Source organism: Lutra lutra, chromosome 15, assembly GCF_902655055.1.
Source record: "Lutra lutra chromosome 15, mLutLut1.2, whole genome shotgun sequence".
Taxonomy (NCBI): Eukaryota; Metazoa; Chordata; class Mammalia; order Carnivora; family Mustelidae; genus Lutra; species Lutra lutra.
The window spans coordinates 62,388,929-62,410,815 of record NC_062292.1 but is presented as its reverse complement, the minus strand read 5'-3'; positions in this window follow the sequence as shown (position 1 = coordinate 62,410,815).

The window sequence follows — 21,887 nt, the reverse complement described above, 5'->3', positions numbered from 1 at the left end:
ACAGGGTAGCTATCTGGGTACCATTATGAGCCTAACTCAGGTATGGCTTGGTTAAGCTGATTCCACTTTATAATTCGCTTGCATGAGTGTCTATTAGTGTAACACAGTGTACTGTTGACTTGACTTTTAAGGTTATTTTAAAAATTCCTTGATGTTTCTGCCCACTGCAGGCAACCATGTGTTCTAGGAGTTGGGGAGTTTGGGAAGGGGCAGAGAGAGACACACACCTTACCACAGTCCCTGTAACTGGAATGTGACAGATTAGTTAAGCCATTTCCAACTCCAAAGAGATAGTCTTACTGAAATTTTATAATATTCCTGTATCAGTACCCTAAAGCATTTGGAAATTATTAAATCAGGTAGGATATTTCAGGTGAAATAATAGGAAACCAAGTTAAAAATGGATTAAAGTAGGGTTTCCAAATTTTTCTGATAATAAGATTCACTGCTTAAAATCAGTTATCCAGCCCCTTCCCTTGGATGTTCTGATTCTGGGGCTTGGGTTAGGACCTGAGAATTTATACTTTTAAAAATGGTTCCATAGATGTTTTTTATATTTATAAAAGTTTGGCAAACAAATGGAATCAACAATATCACTTTGACTCCAAACTCTTCTATCACTTTGCCATCATTACTGTGTGTATCATCAGTGTAGCCAGTGACACTCATGGTCACAAAATACCTGCTGTGCTCCTGGGGTTCATATTTAACAGAAGCAGAAGAACTGTCTTTTCTGGTATGTTGCTTCAGCTATAAGGACATAAGGAGGAAGGAAGGAAGGAAGGGAGGGAGGGAGGGAGGAAGGAAGGAAGGAAGGGAGGGGGGGGGGAACTAATTGAGAAGCTTTTCAGAGTATCTACCCTATTGTCTTACTGCATACTTACCTTTAAATTATGGAAGATGGAATTACCACATTTGGCTTAGGTTATTCAGGATCACCAGTGAGCAGATGAGTTCACTTTGTCTAAGCATGTGTGTTCCTAGAGGTGGATGGACATCCCAATAACAAGAAAGAGTGATAGGGGATTTCATGAGCAAACAACGGTGTCTGCTACAAGTATACAGGAAAATACGGTAATTTTACCAATCAAGGTAGAATTAGGATTGGATCATTAGGCTTGCAAACAAGTGATATTTACTATGTTTTTATGGGACAGACACTGTGTTCTAAGGCTTCATGTAGATTAAGATTTTTAAGTCTGACAATATATTGATATAAGTACTGTTATTATTCCTGCTTTACAGAAGAAACCGAAGCATAGAGACTTTAATTCGCTTATCTAAGGTCACACAACTATTATGATTTGAACACTGGGATTCAGGGCTCCAGGGCTACACTCTAAATAGTAGTCAATTATGCCTTCACAGATAATAAAGCTGTGCCCCACAAATAGTTACAGTGCTTACATGGAGATTGGTGGAGGGAGCTTGGTGTCTGGTTGCATGGTTGATTCGGCTCTCTATTCAACAAGCAGAAATGAAGCACTTTTTATCTGCAAAGGATTATACCAGAAACTATGAAATTTCAAAAATGAGTGAGCAATGATACAACTCTACTCGAGCTTACAATTGAATGGAGGAAATAGACATGTAATTAATTAATGTTAGTACAATACAGTGTAAAAGTAGAAGGTAGGAAATACTAAACAAAACCCGAGGAACATGTTGGGTTAAAGATAAAAGGCAGCTAATTCTGAAGGATCAGAGAGAATTCATGGAGAAGAAAGATTTTGCTAGGTCTGTATTTGGGGAGAGAGGAAGACATTCCAGACTGAAAAGAGGTAAGGAATTGCAGAACTGAGTGCAGGTCATGTTGAGCAGACTGTTCTGTGAGTGGCCTGGTGTGGCAAGAATATAGGGTACTTAGAGATATCCTGGAAAATGGGAATATGAAGATATTCTAGGACCTATGGGCTCCCTCTCTGGAGGCTCCTTGTTTGTTAGGCATGACCCAACAAGGTCTTAAACAACATGTAAGAAGTAAGTAATGTAACAAAGCTCTTGATGACCCTACAGGAAATTTCTATATTTATAGTAAACATTTTTGCTCATTTATCTCATACCTGAAAACTTTTTTTTCAGGTAGCACCAACAGTAAGCTTAGGGGAAGGGGATTAGGATAAAACTTTTCTGTTTTTTTTTTTTTTTTTCTTAGAAAGCCAATTGGTAGACATTCACAGAGGTCTGTGTATTTTCTTGTATGCTTCATGAAAGCAAGAACTATCCCTTTGCTGTAAATTTGGTATTGTATTCTCAGTATCTAGCAGGGCTTGGAACAGGAGTATAACAACCTAGAATTTAATTTATTTCTTCTCACTCTTGCTTCTGTTGATAGGTATTACCAATGTATTAGAGCAGTCTTTGCTATAGAGTTGGTGCCTCTCAACATTACCCCAGGAAACTTCTGCAAATTGATTGGAGTTGGCATGCAACCAGAGCCTATTTACCATTCTCATATTTAGCTCTCAATAAATATTTCTCGATGATTGAGAGAATACTCTCCCCTATGCATGACCCATTTGGCGTCATCTCTGATAAATTACCATCCTGCTTCTATTTAAACACCTCCACATGATGGCAAATATGTTATTTCTTAAGACAGCTTTTCCCACTATGATATAAATTAAACAGAAAATTCTTTGTATTTTGAAAAATCCTACCTTTGCTAATTTATTAATCCTTTTTTTTTTTAGTAGCATAAGGAACAATTGTTGTAATTGTTCAATGCCTTTGTAAAGACTGGTCCCTGTTGAGATACCATTCTACCAGGGCAGCCTTCTCTGGTCTTCTCCATTAGTCCTTCAACAGTGATCATGACGAGTTCCAATCAATGTGAGTTCTTCTCTTTAACGATGTCTCAGTTGAAACTTCTTAATGACAACCCCAACACACACACACATAACAAAAAGTGAAAAAAAAAAACCAATATGAAGTAAAATATAAGACACTCAAAAATAACATACATACATAAATGTCATGAAGATCTAGTGTTAAGTGCTTAAGATCTCCGCACTCAGTTTTGGTGAAGGACTCTGCCACAGTGTGTGGTGCGTGGTGCCATGCCTCTGTACAGGCTCTGGTCTTGATTGTCTTCTTTTGTCACCCCTGTGGTTAGTGTCACCTGGAGTTGGCATTATTAGTTCCCTTCCCACCTCAGAGATGCTAAGCATCATACACATTCAGTCTCTGTGTCAGTGATTGCCTCAGCTTCTCTCCTTATGGACCATGTGTCCTGATTACATGGAAGGTATCTACAGTATTTCCATAGAGAAGGCCTGCTCCATTTCCATGCCCAATCCCTGTTGGACAGTTCTGCAAGGTCTCTTTGGGCCATGAGAATATTGTTGCAACGACAAGGAGTTTTTAGAATGCCCTGTCTTCATGGGGAGAAAAGACATAATTCTGTGCTAAAATCTGCCTGGAAGACTCCTCTGTTAATCAAAAAAAGCATTCTTCTTTGTTTTCTCTCTCTTTAGCAAAAATGACCCCAGTGAAAATAATTACTGCTCTTTGGGAATGGGAGGGATGAGATGAGCTGCCGCTTTGCATTTTGAAACTGTTTTGTGCCTCTGCAAGTGGGTTATATACTCTTCCTTTAGTCAAAGTGCTTTTATTGACCTTATCCCTCTTTACCTATGTGACATAGCCAGTGGAGAAGGGCAGGGATTTAGCTATCCATTCACTGTTAGTGAATTGAGATTAAAAATAGATTTTTGTGCATTGATCTTGTAGCCTGAAATCATGCTAACTCGTTAAATATTTCTACTAATTTTTAATGTAGTCCTTAGCAATCTCTCTGTACTAGGTTATGTTGTATGTAAACAGATAGTTCAAAGTTTTTCTCTTCAACCTGGATGATTTCCGTTTCTTTTTCTCGCCTAATCACCCTGATTAGAACCTAGAACTTAGTACAGTGTTGAATAGAAGTGACAAGAATACACATCCTTGTCCCTTCCTCTTCTTGGGGGAAAGCATTCAGTCTTTCACAGTTAAGACTGTAGCGAAGATGTTAGCTATGGGTTTTGTCGATGTTCTTTATCTGGTTCAAGAAGTTTTCTTCTACTACTAGTTTGTTAAGAGTTTTTTGTTGTTGTTTGTTTGTTTTATTTGTTTTTTTTCTTATCATGAAAGGGTGATGCGTTTTGTCAAATGCTCTTTTTGTATGACTTTTGAGGTGATCATGAGGTTTTTGTTTTTAATGCTATTTTGGTAACGTACATTAAGGTAATTGATTTTCAGTTATTAAACCAACTTTATATTTGTGGGATAGACCCCACTAGGTCATTATGTATGATTTTTTTTTTTTTAATAAATGGATTGCTAGATTCAGTTTGGCTCTGGGATTTTCTTCATGAGACCTTTGAAAAATTACTAACTGGGCGCCTGGGTGGCTCAGTGGGTTAAGCCGCTGCCTTCGGCTCAGGTCATGATCTCAGGGTCCTGGGATCGAGTCCCGCATCGGGCTTTCTGCTCAGCAAGAAGCCTGCTTCCCTCTCTCTCTCTGCCTGCCTCTCCGTCTACTTGTGATCTCTCTCTGTCAAATAAATAAATAAAATCTTAAAAAAAATAATAAAAATAAAAATTGCTAACTGAAACTCTGATAGATGGTATGAAGAATACTCAATGAGCACTTTAGAAAAATGTATATTCTGTGGTTATTGGTTAGAGGAATCTATAGATGTCTGTTAGATCTATTTGGTTTATAGCATTGTTCAAGTCTTCAATTTCCATATTTATCTTACACTTAACTATTCTTTCCAGTACTGAAAATAAGGTATCGATGTCCCCACATTTATTGTTGAATTGTCTTTTTCTCCTTTCAGTCCTGTCAGTGTTTGCTTCATATATTTTGAATTTCTGTTGTTAAGTGCTTATCTGTTTATAACTTCCTAATGGATTAAGCCTTTTCTCATTATAAGATATTCCCTTTTTATCTCAGTAATATCTAGTAATATTGTTTTAAAGTCTATTTTGTAAAGAAAAAAATCTATTATGTGAAATACTGAATACTGGTCTGGCCACTTCAGGTCTCTTAAGGACGCTATATATGTGTTATGTGTTTTCCTACCCTTTTACTTTCAAACAATTTGTGTCTTCAAGTCGAAAGTGTGTCTCTTGTAAATAATCCAATATTGAGTCTTGTTTTCCATATCAAATCTGATAATCTGCCTATTGATTGGACTGTTAAAGGTTTAGTATCAGAATAGTTTGATTTACATCTACCACTTGGCTTTATGTCTCATGTATTTTTCCCTCTCTCTTTTTTTAATCTAGTGCATCCTTTGGCATTAATTAAATAATATTTTCTAGTGTGACATTATAATTCCTTTAATAATTTTAAATTTTTAAACATTTTTAAATGGTTACTCTAGAGCTTATAACATATCTCATTAAGTTACCAGTATCTGCTTCACACTTAACTAACTTATTCTCGTGTGATATAGAAACTTTATTCTTACATAGCTCCATTCTCTCCTTTTCTGTGCCATTATTATTACATGCTATATCTGTGTATGTTACAAACCCAATTACACAGTATTGTGACTATCACTGTATTTATTTTATTTTCATTCAAAGAAGCTGAGAGTAGAAAGGCAAGAAAGCATCTATTTGTAGAGGGCTGTATTGACCTTCATATTTAGAACTTCTTATTCCTTCATTTCTTACTTACCTCCCTATGAATTTTTGTGATAACTGTCATTTTCTTACTTCAATACAATTTGGTTCCCACCTATCTCCTTTCTGCTGTTTTTGCTAAGTATATTACATTTCTGTATGTTATAGGCCCAACAATGCAAGTATAGGTCTTGTTGTTTCATGTGCTTGTTTGCTTATTTTTCTTTTTTAGTGACTCAGCTGCACTAGGCAGTGCCATCTATTTGCCCTGCAATTTGCAGCCTCTGTTGCTTGCCCTCAGAATTTATAGCCTTGGCCATGAACAAAATATTCCTGACTACCAACAATGACTGTGGTTTTAGCTGTGCTCTCCTTGACTTTTTCTTTCGCTTATATCCCTGTGAAATGTGGTTGTTCTTCTATTGCATTCACCCTCTGCTGTTAGTCTCCATTAATTGCTTAATTGATAGCTCTGTTGTTTTCAACACAGTCAGATCCGAATGAAGCCTGGTCCCATGGCAAGGGCAGACGTTGGGGCTTGCTCTGATGTCCACATAGGTACAACCTCTGCACTATGGAGAAGGAAATGGGGGAGTTGGGGAACTCTTTACTGTTGGCCCCACTTGGACCCTCCCTGTAGGAGGGGTGTGTGTGTGTGTGTGTGTGTGTGTGTGTGTGTATTTGGGGCTACTAGTGCTGCCACCATATCTTGGGCACTTCCTATTAAGAGTTTTCCACAGCCTAGAGCCAGAAGATGGAATTTGCTCATGTTCGTCAGCTGCCAAATCTAACCAATAGGTCTTCCAACCTAGGCTAATCAGGGAAACCGGGAGCTACCACTAAGCTGCTGAGCCACTGGAACAGCTCTTTGACCACAGAGAGCTGTGCAGTCAAGGGGGACTTCTTTCTTTATAGCTGGCCATGCTGGGATCCTCCCTACTCAACATGAGTTTGGGGTGGGGGAATGATCACAGCATGTTTGCTCTTAAGCTTCCTGATATAGACCTTCTAGAGCATAGACCTATAGAAAATGGGACCTACTAATGTTCACGGGTTGCCAAAAGCATCCAGATTAACTTTTCAACCCAGCGTACTGAGGGAGATGGGAAATACCACTCAGCTTCTAAACCTGCTCAAATATTTCTGCAAGGCTTAGCCGAAATGATGTCACCTCCTGCTGTTCTTACCATGTTCCCATAGATTTTTCTTTTAATAAGTCCTTCTCAATTTGTTGTAAATCCGTTGTTCGGTTCTCAGAGAGCATTCTGCTCTGATTGATTGTCTTTGCTAATCTTGACCAGTTTAGCAGATTCTTGTTTAGGGAGAGGTTTCCTTAAACAACACTACTGTTCTGGAAATCTTAGATCCCATTTCTTTTCTCTTTAATGCTTTCCTGAATCCTTTCTCATTCCATATCTTGTGAAAACCAATCAAATTTCTTTTAAACTCTTACCCTTTCAATGAAATGTTACCTTATTAAATCACTTATTATTTAGCAATTTGCTTAATTTTCAAAAATCTCCTTTTTCCCGATGTTTTATAAATTGTCAAATTAAAGAAAAAGAAATCTAAAAATCTCCTTCTAAATTTACAAAATGGGAACTATAATATTGGTGCCTCAAAGGTTTGTGGTGAGGATTAGCAAAATAATTCCTATAAAGCAGTTAGCATATTGCAGTTACATAGGATGGGTTTGTACTTGTTAGGATTTCATAAACATTAACTATTAATAAAAGCATTAATATTAATAATAGAGGAGTAAGTAAAAAGAAAGAAAAAATAAAATTCTGCATGTATTCAAAGGTAAAAAAGGATTTCACCAGTTGAGAAATGATCACATATCACACCTCTGCTTTTTAAAGGCAAGGTCTATGTTTAATTGCATCACAACAGATACTCAATAAGTGGTTATTGAATGAAATTTAAAACAGTTGGCATTATTGATTCATTATATCATTCAGCCTGCCCCAATCTTTCTTGTGAGCACTGAGTGAGGTTCATGGAGAAGAGCCTGTGAGTGGTACAACAATCTCTCTTCAGCCCATACCTGACTGTAAACAGTTGGCTAAAAATTTTAAGTTGATTTCTTCTGAGCAGTTCATGTGGTGGCTAAGGTTCTTTGCCTGTGCGCTGCTAGTGGGAAGCAAGTACTGAGGTCCTGACTTTCCTTGGAGGTATCTACCTGTCTTTCAATGTCAAGCAAGTTAATTATCCTGTGACCTCAGCAATCTGGTGGCCTCAAGAAAAGTTGGGATTTTATCTTATAAAATATTTCTTATTGTTAAGATGGAAGCAATATTAATTACCTTTTTTCTACATTCCAAATGGAACCTGGAGGTTCCTCTGTAATAAGGAAGTCTGTAATAAATTGAGAATCAGTGTCAGGGAACTTTATAATAACAATGAGTAGAGAAATGAAAGGCTCATGAATTAAGGGAAATCAGAAGACTTCTGGGCATTCTGTTCTTGTATATATAATTTTCCAAGTTGCTGTAATATAAACATGTAGATTTCCTATGTTTACTCTATAACCCTTAATCTTCATAACAATTTCAATGAAAAACATGATAATATTAATATACAGATGTGAAAGTTCTAATTGCCTTTAAATGATTTTTCTAAGATTAATTATAAAACAATTAGGAAGCTTAGTCTAGTACCTGCAGTAAAAGATGTTAAGTAATAAACAACAGAATAGATGAATGAACGACAAGTTAAATGAGAGCTCACTTCTTTTGCCTTATCTGAAGGAAATATTTTCTTAGTAAGTTTAATACATCTGTAAGATTTATAATAGAAAGTTAGTACTATGTAATGAGTAATTGTTGTGAAGTATCTTTTTAATTTGCAAAAAAGGTATTATTTACATTTAAAAGGTATTTACATCATACTTTTTTTATTTTTAAAGATTTTATTTATTTATTTGACAGACAGAAATCACAGGTAGGCAGAGAGGCAGGCAGAGAGAGAGGAGGAAGCAGGCTCCCCGCTGAGCAGAGAGCCCGATGCGGGGCTCGATCCTAGGACCCTGGGATCATGACCTGAGCTGAAGGCAGAGTCTTTAACCCACTGAGCCACCCAGGTGCCTCTATATCATATTTTTTAAAATTATATTTTTCTTTATTTTTTCTTTCAACTGGCACTCAATTTTCCACTCGATGGCAATGTGGGTAATTCTCTGTCACAGCCCTGACTCAATTATAGGATATCTGCTTACATGGCTCTCTCACTAAGCTACATACTATCTAAGGGGAGATGCAATACTTGATTTATCTTTGTAACATCAGCTTCTAAAATGTGACTGACACAGAGTAGATGCCTCATAAATGTTGTTGAAATAACATATGCATGAATATACTGTTCATACGTATTAAGTACATTGTAGGGATGATAAATAAAACATGTTTCCTCTATGAGTGGGATCTAATATTCCATCCAGAGGAATCTTCCTTGTTGGTCTTCACAGTGTAAGATCACATTGGTGGTAGCTTTGAACTAGAGGTAGACGTCAGTTGACTAGAGGTGACACCAAGAAGAGAAATCCTAGGAGAGGTATTAGCTTCCCACAGTCTTCCTCAGTCTTATAAAAACATGCTTGTAAATGTTCTTTTATATTTCCTATCAGCCAACTCTTTCTCTCCTCCACTTCCACTTTTAAGTCTCTCATATATAAAAATTCCCAAGTCAGTACTGATTGGAGCAGCTAATAAATTCCTCCAATGAATAAATTACTCCAATGCCTTATTGGTATCAACTGGAAGTGATAATATCTTATTCCTTAGTCTCTTGTTTCTTGGTTTATAAGGTTGAGTTATGTGTTATTAGGTGATGAGAAGGGTTGGTACTTTCCTATTTAAGAGTTTTCATTTGACCTCCAACATCTGACACTGAAAGTTGACCTTTTTCAATTTAGTTAATAATTGAAGCATGTATTTTCATTTTCTCTATATTTTCAGCAAGATTCTGGATCTCACCTATGTTCGCTGTATAAATAGTAACTATACAAGTATATACATATACATATACATATACATATACATATACATATACACTCATCATAATTTGGGTATATTTAGTTATTGGACAACTGGTCTGGAAATTTCATTATTATGTGTTAGAATTCACCAGTGATATTTCTACAATAATCTATATATTCAGTTGGTGGGTGAGGGGGAACCAGATTACTGGAGCAATTGATTAAGTCAAATCTCTACATCTCTTAACAAAATGTGGTATGCAGAGGCTCCTACAGAATTGATAAAGTGCTTAGCTACCAACTTGAGATGGTGTGTAAGACTTTTATACATAAGCTAATAACTTAGACACTGAGGAGTTGTAAGCACAAGACTTTGAAATAACCCTTATATCTCTCTCCATTAACAAATTTGTTAACAACAGTTACTCCAATTTGGAGCACCTTTTGTGTGTGTGTCCACAAATCAGTGGGTCAGATTATGTTATGAAATAGCCCATCCTGAATATCCACACAATGACCCAATGTCATAATGGCTTATGACATTACTGTCCTCATGTTATTCACAGAGAAATCAAGTCTCTGAGAGTTTAAGCATCTTGGAGAGAGTTACAAAGAGCTGATGCTTGGACTTGAATAGAAGTGTGATGAACTGACCCAAAGTGGTATAGCCAGTAAGCAGCAAAGGTGGGACTGGAACACAGATCTGAGTCCAAAAACATACTCATTCACTTATGTTATAAGGCAGTACTAAAAGTTGAAATCTAGTTCTCTTCTATCTTAGGTAAGAAACTCATCACCCCAGAACTGATTGGAATAAGAATATATAGTTTTAATTTGTGGAATTTTGAAGAAAAAAAAAATGATACAAGCCACTTTAAAATGTAGGAACTCCATAGAAATATCTTCCCTAGCCCTCCTCTCATTTCTAAAGAAACAAACAGAAAAATAAATAAAACTTCATGATGGTTAAATTTCCACACTAAAAGTCATCTTTCAGGAATTTGAAAGCTTAACTTCCTTTGGATGCTATTAGAAGAGCAACATCCCTTAGAGACCAGATTGTGACAGCTGGCTGGGGAGAAGATCTGCTAGGAATGAGAAGGTGTGTGATATACAGCCTGTGGGGCTCCTCCAAGTTGGTGGCAGACAGCCAGCCAAACTTCTTTACTTCTGCCCAGTGCTGCCTAGAACCACCTCTAACTCAAATGGAACCTTAATGAAGCAAAGATGTGTAATCTCCAGTCTTCAAAAGAGCTTTTGGCGGGGGTGTGTGTGTCAAGATTTCTTGTTGATAAGGTCTTTCAGGTAGGCCCAACACTAGCCCCTTTCTGGCACTTTTGTACAGTATAAGGATGGAAAGACACATATGTGGCAGTGCTTCCAGCAGGTGACAAATGAGTAATTTGTTCAGGATAGAGCAACTGCCCCTTAATCGATACTGGAGCAATTATGTCAACAGAAGTGCAGGTGCATCAAGGTCACAGAAAGACAGTCTTGCAAAGATATTTTACATCATTATGATCTTTACCTTGTTTTTTTTTTCCCCTGATCTGTCCTTTTTATCTTGCCACTGTTCAGCGAACCAAGTCAGAACCACCGTTAAGTTCAGACTATGAAGACTCTGAAGTATGACATATAATTCTAACTCTTGTCTTGATCCTTTGAGGAAAGATGCTTGTATCTCTCCAAGTCTCAGGATGTTCATTGAGGAAGGGGCCCTGGAGAAGAGGATCACTACAAAAAAAAAAATACAGACATGACTCTAAATTAGTTTCAAATCTAAATTTTGGGTAGATAAAGGACATTTAAAAATTCTTAGTGGTCCTTGAAATATAAGATCATACCATGTCATTTTACTGTTAAGAAAACTAAAATTCAGGGGACCTGGGTGTCTCAGTTGGTTAAGCAATTGCTTTCAGCTCAGGTCATGATCCTGGAGTCCCAGGATCAAGTCCCACATTGGGCTCCCAGCTCCACGGGGTGTCTGCTTCTCCCTCTGACCTTCTCCCCTCTCATGCTCTCTCACTCTCTCTCTCTTTCTCAAATAAATAAATAAAATCTTTAAGAAAAAAAAAAAGAAAGAAAACTAAAATTCAGAGAGATGAAATTGCTTACCCAAGTTAAAAAGGATCTTTAAACTCCTAGTCTGTGGGCATCGCCTTGCATCATACTGACTTTTGTTAGAAGTTGAACTCATAATACTAATCAGTGTGAAACACCTACAACTCTTACTCTTCTCTCTCTCTTTCCTTTTTTTTTTTACTTTTGTTATTCTTTTTCCTGTCTTTCTTCCTTCATTCCTTCTCTCTGACCCCATCATTATTGCTGTGTATGACTATAAAAGTAAGATGAAAAAACTGCATAGTAGGAAGAAGCCCTTAAGGATCCATTGTTTCCTTACTTTGGAATTTTTTCTTAATGCTCAAAAATAATCTTAATACTAAATGATACGTTCTTTAGGATCTTTGTGTGCAGTAGTTTGGCTAAAATTGGCTTCAGTAAATTTTGCAGAATTAAACAGAATTGAAATAAACTAAGTAAAGGTCAGACTTGACACTTAAATAGGAATTCAGAGTCAGAAGTGCCAGCCAGCCTGAACATTCTACCAGAGACAAGCTGGCCCCAGCTTTCGCTAGTTTGAAGAGTATTTTAATCTAATCTTGCATATGTTTTCAAAATTCAGCAAAACTGCCAAAATTCCGTTGGCATTGTCCTTACCCAATTCACCAATGCCAGTCCCTCCCTCTTGACATTCCCAAGCCTCGCCATCCCATCAGTTTCTTAGCCTAAATGGACCAACAATTGCCTGCATGGAAAACCAATGCAATCTGTCTCATACCAAATCTGTAAAATTCAGCAGAAAAAGTAGGGAAAAGAGAGGCCGAGAGGACTTACTTTAGTTTATGTCTATAGCTCTAATGGGTTCACGCTAAAAACCTGTTGCTTTGTGCACATGGTATGTGAGAAGGAGGGGGGAAGGGAGTCAATGAGGTTGAAAGGAATCAGAGAGAGACTGGAGGGGAAAAGAGTCTTTTCATCTGAGAGATTCATATAATACCACCCCTATTATCTGATTTAATATTAGGATGCATTTTAGATCTTTGAAATAAGTTTCATAAGCTGTTGTTTTTTTTTTTTTTTTTTAACTCATTGAATCTGTGTTCCATTTTACAGGTTGACTCTATTATCTGGTTTTTGGCCTCATTTGGACTACGGTGCTGGGCTGAACTAAGCTGAATCTTGATGGGTAGTTCTGCTGTGTTGTGGAGTTTGACCCTCTGTAACTTCTACATCCTGCTGTGGGGGAGATGGAGAAAGAATTGGAGGAACCATAAGCAGTTTTTATACACTCTTCCATTACGTGCAGATGTTACAGAAAGCAGCCATGATCTTATTGAGCTGGTAGATACCTAAGATCTTTCATGGCTCTCACAGGAAGATATGAGTTTCAAGGTTAGGACCCAAGGTTGGGTGGCATATCCTGGGTATCTGGGCCAAATAGTAGGAAGACAGGACTAGCCCCAGATCCACAGAGCATAATGATGAGGGTGATGTGTGTATCACTGTCTGGGACCAATGTCAGGCAGAAAAAGCAATAGAGTCAAAAGTCCAAAGGTGGTGGAGAGAGTACGAAAATCTAATCATTAAGTAAAAATGAATAAACCATGTCCACATATGCAACAACAGAAATAATTATCACCATAAACATTGTAAGAAAAAAAGTCACAGAATAATACATACAATTCCATTCATATAAACTCCAGAACCATGAAAGCTAAAACCATATAAAGTTTAGGAATATGTAAAGATAAATCAAAACTATAAATAAAAACAACAAACAGGCAGTGATTTTAAATTGCAACTAACTGTAGGGCAGATGAGATTGGAAAGATTCATAAGGAAGTTTTTAATACATTGATAATATTCTATTTTAAAGCTAGATTTGGGGTACACAAATCTTGTTATTATTTAAAATATATATGCATATTAAGGTGCCATTTTGTATGTAATTCATATGTGTGCATATTTGTATGTACATGTGTATGTATATGTGTGTATCCAAATGACTGAGGGATGAAAGCCTGTGAGCCACCCTTCAACTAAAGTGTTTCAGTGGGGAAGGCAGAAGGAAGCTGCAGGCTGGGAAATGCCCTGAGCCATAGAATATAGTTATGACTCCTTTCATAGGGTCATTAGAGTTTTGTGCATGAGCAGGAAGAGGGCTATTATGATCAATGACCCATTCAGATTATAAAACATGAAGAGAGGAGGAGGAGAACCTGGAGATAAACAGAAAAAAAAATTAGAAAGGAGAGAAGTAGAACTTGAGTTTAGAAAATAATCTGTGAAAAAAAAATGCCCCCTAGCCTCTCCATCCTAATGCATAATTACCTGCTCCCTAAAAAAGAAGAAAATAGATATTTAATTTACAATAAGGCCTTTAACTCTACGATATTTAGTAGGTATGAAAAAATATGTATGTATAGTTACTATTTATGCAGTTAATATTAATTGAGACTTCTCAAAATGCAGGCTGGCTGAGGTATTTACATTCTAGAACCTCAGCATGAAGGTCTTGAGAGGACAAGAAGCACTTGGGAACAGTTAGCACTGAGGTTTGGAGTATGGATCTGTGGGAGTCTGGTTCTGACCTTTAAATTTTTTTTTTTAAAGATTTTATTTATTTTATTTGACAGGCAGAGATTACAAGTAGGCAGAGAGGAATGCAGAGAGAGAGAGGAGGAAGCAGGCTCCTTGCTGAGCAGAGAGCCCGATGAGGGGCTTGATCCCAGGACCCTGGGATCATAACCTGAGCCGAAGGCAGAGGCTTTAACCCACTGAGCCACCCAGGCGCCCCTGGTTCTGACCTTTAAAGAGTCTGTTGGCTGATTCCATACTGAGTGTGTAAGAAATTTAGCAAAGTCAGACTTGTTTGGGATAAATATTGCTATTGGATTGAGGGCTGAGGTCCCATCCAGCACGCAGGGCACAGGAGTGCAAAGAATTGTACAGGTCCTATGATTATATCCTACTTGCCAAATTTCAGAGATGATTGCAGAAGACACAAGATGCTTGGGTCAGAGATAAAAGACTATTATTTAGTGCAATAATAGCAGCCAGAGTGTAAGGATTTGTGCTGAGTTCCCTGATGCTCAGTTTCCACAGTGTAATGCAAAGAGGAACAAGTGTTACTTGCACATACAGAGGAGAGTAACAGGAGAGAAATTCTGAGTGTAGGGACCTAAGCATGCCCTTCCATTACTCCAGAGAAAAGCACTGTTTCTCTCTTACAAGGTTGTAAGGAAACTTGCCCTTTATTGCAGAAGGAGACATTGTCTTTACAATACTGTATAGTACATAAACCTGTTATTTAATTCCAAAGGGGGATACTATCTTGATCTTCCAAGACTATTCTCTATACAAACATCCTTGAAAAGACAGTCCAGAAAGAAGATAATTAGTATCTCTGCTTACATGATGTGCAGAAATATAAGACATAGAGAACTGTTTCCCCAAGGAGTATGCTGGCAATACTCAACTTGGAGGGTGAGGTCATACCCTGAGTGACTGGTTCATGCATGGCAATCTATGATTATAAGATTCAAATTCAATTTAGACTAAATAGACTTGATAGAAAAGATAGGAGGGTAGGTCCTCATTAATAAATTGGGGATGAGAGCAGACTATAATAGAATAGGGTCCCAGAGAATGATATAGAATTAGAGGAATAATTTTTTTTAATTTAAAATTTATATTTTATTTCTTCTATTTTCTTCTTCCCCCTAGTTCTAGAAGGTTTTCAGGATTTTTATTTTCCTTTAGTTAGGGACATTTATATGGCAAGCCAAGAGTAAAAGTTGCCTGTAATAATCACTCTTCTCATGTTGTTTTGTTTTTAATTTGACCCCTTAGAGGGATAGACAAGAATCTGCAGAGGAAATGGAGGATAAGGAGGTAAGGATGAGGAGTGTCTTAGTTCTTATAACAGAAAACCACAGACTAAGGGACTTATAAACAACAGAAATTTATTTTTCACATTTCTGGAGTCTGCAAAGCCACATTAAAGGGGCCAGCAGGTTTATATTAGAAAGGACCTATTCCTACTTCATAGATAGCCATCTTTTTGCTGTGTCCTCACACGGCAGAAAGGGCAAGAGAATTTTCCCCCTCCCTTGACACTACTTTCATTTATGAGAACTCTGCACTCAATACCATCAGCTTGCTTGTTAATATTTTAGCACATGAATTTTGTGGAGACGCAAACATTCAGACAAAGGTAAAGAGTAATGGAAAGAAAAGGGAAATTAAAATTCTTAGACCCAGAAAGGGGCCAAAGAGTGGTCTGGAGTCTTAAAAATCGTGATAACTTTTGCCTGTATCCTTTGAGGTACCATAAGGAGGTAACAGTACCTTTAGGTTTCACATGATTCATGAGAAGAAGATGGCTCTACAACACCAGGGTTCTCAGCTTCAGAAGAGTGTCCTGTCCCCAAACAAGGCATGGAAGTAGCTCAAGTACTGAACTCAGTATGACCATGCAGGCTGGGCCAATGAATATCTCAGTGCTAATTGGTTTATCTAATAAGTGGAGGACTCTTGACTAATGTAGTCTTCTGGGTAAGATATCCCGGGATCTTTGTACAGTCTTGGATATTTGAACAAATGCAACAATGGCTAAATTTAATTTCTATCTCAGAGGACTAAGAGCTTGGAGCACAGATTTAATTTAAAGAAAATAAAGCAACTGAACATTTATCGTTAGCTGATTTTGTGGTATAAGAATTATATTTGTTGTATAGTAAAATGCCCATATAGAAGTAGAAAAAAATATATGTAGAAAATGTAACTTTGATTTTTACAAAGGTACATATTGCTCAAATCTGATTCCCAAGATAATAGGTCTTTTGGTGGCAAAACCTATTCCAGGTGCATCTAGATGAAATTCTGGGACTTCTTTTTTTTTTTTTAAGATTTTATTTATTTATTTGACAGAGAGAGATCACAAGTAGATGGAGAGGCAGGCAGAGAGAGAGAGAGAGGGAAGCAGGCTCCCTGCTGAGCAGAGAGCCCGATGCGGGACCCGATCCCAGAACCCTGAGATCATGACCTGAGCCGAAGGCAGGGGCTTAACCCACTGAGCCACCCAGGTGCCCTGGGACTTCTTGTATATTGTCTATCCTTGGAAGGATGGTTCAGACTTAGATGGGATTTGAGCCTGGGAACATCTACTTATCCAACTATAGGAAGGCAAAAGAAGGGAGATTAAGGAAGAAAATGATTAAGGCAAAGACTGAAGAGTTTTTCCCTGTGGCTTTCATACACAGTGAACATTTTAGATCTGGATTATCTGAAAATTGGTTCATGGTTATCTTTTAATTCTATAGGGAAAGGTTATAGTTAATATGTATGTGAGTGAACAAAACCAGATTATTCTTCAGAAGATGGTATAATCTGATGGTTTAAAACATTTGGGGACCATTCAAGGCAGCCTTGAAAAACTGTCAATGAACGTCATTCAGTAAGGCTTTTCAGACTTTCAACTGCCCTTGAAACACTTTAGAGTGCTTATTAAGATGAAGAATCTGGGGCACCTGGGTGGCTCAGTGGGTTAAAGCCTCTGCCTTTGGCTCAGGTCATGATCCCAGGGTCCTGGATCGAGCCCCACATCGGGCTCTCTGCTCAGCAGGGAGCCTGCTTCCCTTCCTCTCTCTCTCTGCCTGCCTCTCTGCCTACTTGTGACCTCTGTCCTGTCAAATACATTAATAAAAATCTTAAAAAAAAAAATAAAATGAAGAATCACATGCCCTATGACCTGAAATCAGAGTTCACTGGGTCTAAAAGGAATCCGAATCTAAACATTCTAGAAATTGTAGATAATTCTGAAACAGTTGAGCCATGGACTACACTTTGAGGAAGAATATTCTCAAAATTAATGGGCCCCAAGATGAAGAATTGATGTCTAAATGCTAAAGTGCTGTAGAAGAACACTTCCAAGGCATTTATTCCTCCCAAGTCTAGTCCCCTCCAGCCACACACCTTTTTTTTTTTTTTTTAATTTTTTTTTATTACCCCAGTATATTCGCAGGCTAGAGATAGGTTCCAAAGTAGGCTGGAGATACTAAGGTTTGATACAGGGTCAGATGCTCTGTTACTGGGGGATTCTTTACTTCAGAATTCTAGGTGGGGGCCACCCCATTTTTCCCACAATTTATATTTGAACTGGAAGGCACATGGGAACCAGAGGTCTGAACTTTCATCCAAAGTGTGTAATTCTCAGCCTCAGCAATAGAAATGTGGTTAGTCTGCTTACACGAGAGTCTAAACAGAGAATAAATCTATTCTTTCTGTTCTCATTTACCTTGGACCTAAAATCTGGCAGTGGTTCACCAATTTTCTGCAAAGAATTCCACTCTATTGTGAGTCCAGCTGCATGGACTTTGCTGTGCTATAATCACATCTTCATAGTCAGCCACACCAACAATTGTGTGGAGCAGCCCCTGAGCCATGATTACCCCGCAATGATCATTTGTGGTTTTGTCAGTCATTTCCTAAAACTGGGTCTCCCTGGCACTTTCCCACCCCATGTTGTTCTCTGTGAGTTGCAGCTGCTCTGCTAGGGCTTACATCTGTCTCTAGCACATATTCATTGTGTTTATATTAGGGAAAATCCTGTGATTTTTTTTATTTATTCAGTGGACAATTACAATAATAGGATAAAATAGGCTATAATGTGAAGGAGTTGAAATGTCTAAGGGAAAAGGTTAATAATAAATAAAAACCCTGATAAAGATATCTTATCTCTGGATGGCAATGTGTAAGTCTTGCTTTTGCTCGTTGTTATTTTTTTAAGTTATCCTAGAAAGAATAAAGTGCGAGGAAATTCAACATAAGAAAGGTCCAGAACCAGAAATCTGGCTGTGTAAGATGGTTCTGATAGATATCTTCTATTTATCAAGCAAGAAGTTGAGATGAGACAGGGTTGAATGGATCAGGCAGGAAACAGATTCCTGCTCCAAATACAGTATTTCAGGAAGTTGGCTAAGGCAGAAGATGTGAACTAAGTACATCATAGGAAAGACTGATCCAGAATTTCAGAAAATGTGCAAGCTGTGGGAGGCCACAGAGTTGAATTCTAATCCTAAGATAATGTTGACTTTCCTCATTTATTCATTCATTCATTTATTCATGCTGTACGGATTTATTAAGCACCCAGTAACTACCAGGTCCTGTGATAAGCACTGTATATATATTGGTGAAAAAGGCAGACAATGTTCCTCCTTTTGTAAACTCTAGAATAAAGTATGGGAAAAAAGAAAACTAAAAAGTATATTTAGGAGAATTATGAGAATAAAGAAAGTCAATAACTCATTTATCTATTCAACAATTACAATCTCACAACAAGGATATCTATTTTAATTTAGGGTTTGGAGGAAGTATAGACCAAAGTTTAATAATCTGAAAGATAAATAGGAGTTTCTGAATTTCAAGAGCAGTATGGTAGAAAGAAAGAATGGAATGATAGAAACATGATTTGAAAAGCCAAGGAAGTGAAGAAAGTATGTTCCCAGGACAATGACTAGTACTGCCCAGTAGCTGAGAGAGTTGGAGTTTTTAAGGACTAAAAAGTTACATACAATAGATTGTATCCAAGACTGTTGGAAATGATGAGATTAGGGAAGGTAAAATTCAAATCATAGATTTACTTTGAATCTATTCATGGATCTTCTTATTCAATAAACACCTCCTGAAAAATTTTTAGAAAAAGATATTAAGTGTAATAATGATGATGAATTTTATCTAAATACCACTTTATAATATTGTTTACTTACTTCACTTGAAACTCACCATGAGACTATTATTAGATAAGGTAGATATTATTTTACTCCTCTTTTTTTTTTAACATACTACAAATAAGGTTGAAGGAATATTACAGTGGACACTGATATGATAGGAAAAAAAGTTCTACCCTAAAGATGTCCATCCTTTGTTGGAACCTGTGAATATATGCTATGTTATATTACAAAAGGTTTACAAATAGAATTAACAGATTTAAATTACCCTTAAGGAAGAGTATCTTGGATAATCCAATGTAATCATATGGGCCCTTAAAAATGGAAGAGGAAGAAAGGCAGAGGAATTCATCAGGGAGATAAGATGGAAGAAGAGGTAGGATAAACTTGAAACATGAGAGGGACTTAACCCACCTTTGTTGACTTTGAAGATGGAGAAAGAGGTCTGTTATGGGTTGAATTTTTTCACTCAAAACTCCGTATGTTGAAATCCTAGTACCTCAAAATATGACCATATTTGGAAATTGGACTATTGCAGATGTAATTAGTTAAGATGAGGTCATGTTGGAGTAGATTCATCATGACTAGTGTCATGACAAAGGCCATGTAAGGAGACATACATGCACACAGTGAGAAGTCATATGAAGGCTGAAGTTAATGCTGGCACAAGTCAAGAAGCTACTAGAAGTGAGGAAGGAGACATAGAAGAGATTCTTCCTGTGCCTTCACAGGGAGCACAGCCCTGACAACACCTTGATTTTGGACTTCTGGTCTCCAGAACAGTGAGACAATAAATTCCTGTTGTTCTGACCCATCTGTTTCTGGTATTTTTTTTTTTAACATCAACCCTAGCAAACTAATACAGGGACCATGAGCCAAGTTACATGGGTGGTCTCTAGAAACTGCCAAAGACCCTCAGCTGATAGCCAGCAAAAACATTGGGACCTCAGTCCTACAACTGCAAGGAAATGAATTCTGCCAACAAATTGAGTGATTAAGAAAATAGATTTTTTCCTAGAGTCTCCAGAAAGAAACATAGTCCTGCTGACACCTGAATTTTAGCTGAGCAAAACCCTTTCTGAAACTCTGACCTAAAGAACTATATGAGAATAAATTTGTATTGCTTTAAACTGCTAAGTCTGTGGTCATTTTATGGTACTAATAGAAAACAAATAGAATTGTGTGTATCAGAATTTCTTGATTTTTATTGCTGAGTTATATTATATTATATTAATATTTCAGTTATTTATCAATTCTATTTTTGAGCATCTGAACTGTTTCTACTTGTTTAACTATTAGAAATAAAGCTATGGTGAATATTCATTACAAGGCTTTTGTCATCATATTCTCCCATGTTTACTGTATAAATACAGAGGAATAACATTGCTGGGTCATAAAATAAGCATATTTTCAGTTTGATAAGAAACTGTCAGTATTTTTCCAACTTGATTGAACAATTTTACATCTCCACCAGCAGTGAATGAAGTTGAAGGTACTCTACATCTGTGCCAACATTTGGTCTTAACATTGTTGTTTTTTATTTAAGACTTCTAGGTCAGCATGTGTTTTTATATACTCTGGATACAATGCTTCATCAGATTGTTTTATTGTAAATATTTTTCCCTAGTCTATTGTTGTCTGTTCTTTTCTTAATGGTAACTTTAGATGATGAAAATTTCAATTTTGAAGTCTAACTCATCAGACTACTGTAACTGGCTTAACAGACCTTTGTCAAAACCCAAACTTTACCTAAAAGCCTTAAGATTCTACATTTGTATTAAAATCTATAATGTATTTATTTTTGTGTACATTGTGATATTCATTTTTTCACATAGATACTCTGTTATTCTAGCACCATTTATTAAAAAGACTTTTCTTTCCCCACCATTTTGGTGCATTATCAAAAATCATATGCTACATAACTATAAGTCTATTTCTGGGCCAGCTATTTTATTCCATTAATTCATTTTTCAAACTTTATGCCAATACCACACTATCATGATTATGTTGGCTTTGTAGAAATCTTGAAGTCAGGTAGTATTTATCCTCCAATTTTGTTCTTATTTTTCAAATATTTTCTTGTAAGCAGTGCATTTGCTTTTGTACTTTGACATATGGCATTTGTATTATTATTCAGTTGGAAACTTTTATAATATTTCATTTATTTCTTTTGTCCATGAGTTATTTAGGAGTGTTGTTGTTTAATATCCAAATGCTCTGGGATTTTACAGATATTTTCTTATTAATTTTTAGATTAATTTCACTGTGGTCAGAAAACATTCTCTATATTATTTCAAATTTTAATTTAACCTTTATTATCTATCTATCTATCTATCTATCTATTTATTTAAGATTTTATTTATTTATTTGACAGAGAGAGAATGCACACAGAGCGGCATGGGAGAGGCAGAAGAAGCAGGCTCCTCACAGAGCAGGGAGCCTGAGGCGGGGCTCTATCCTAGGACCCTAGGATCATGATCTGAGCTGAAGGCAGATGCTTAACT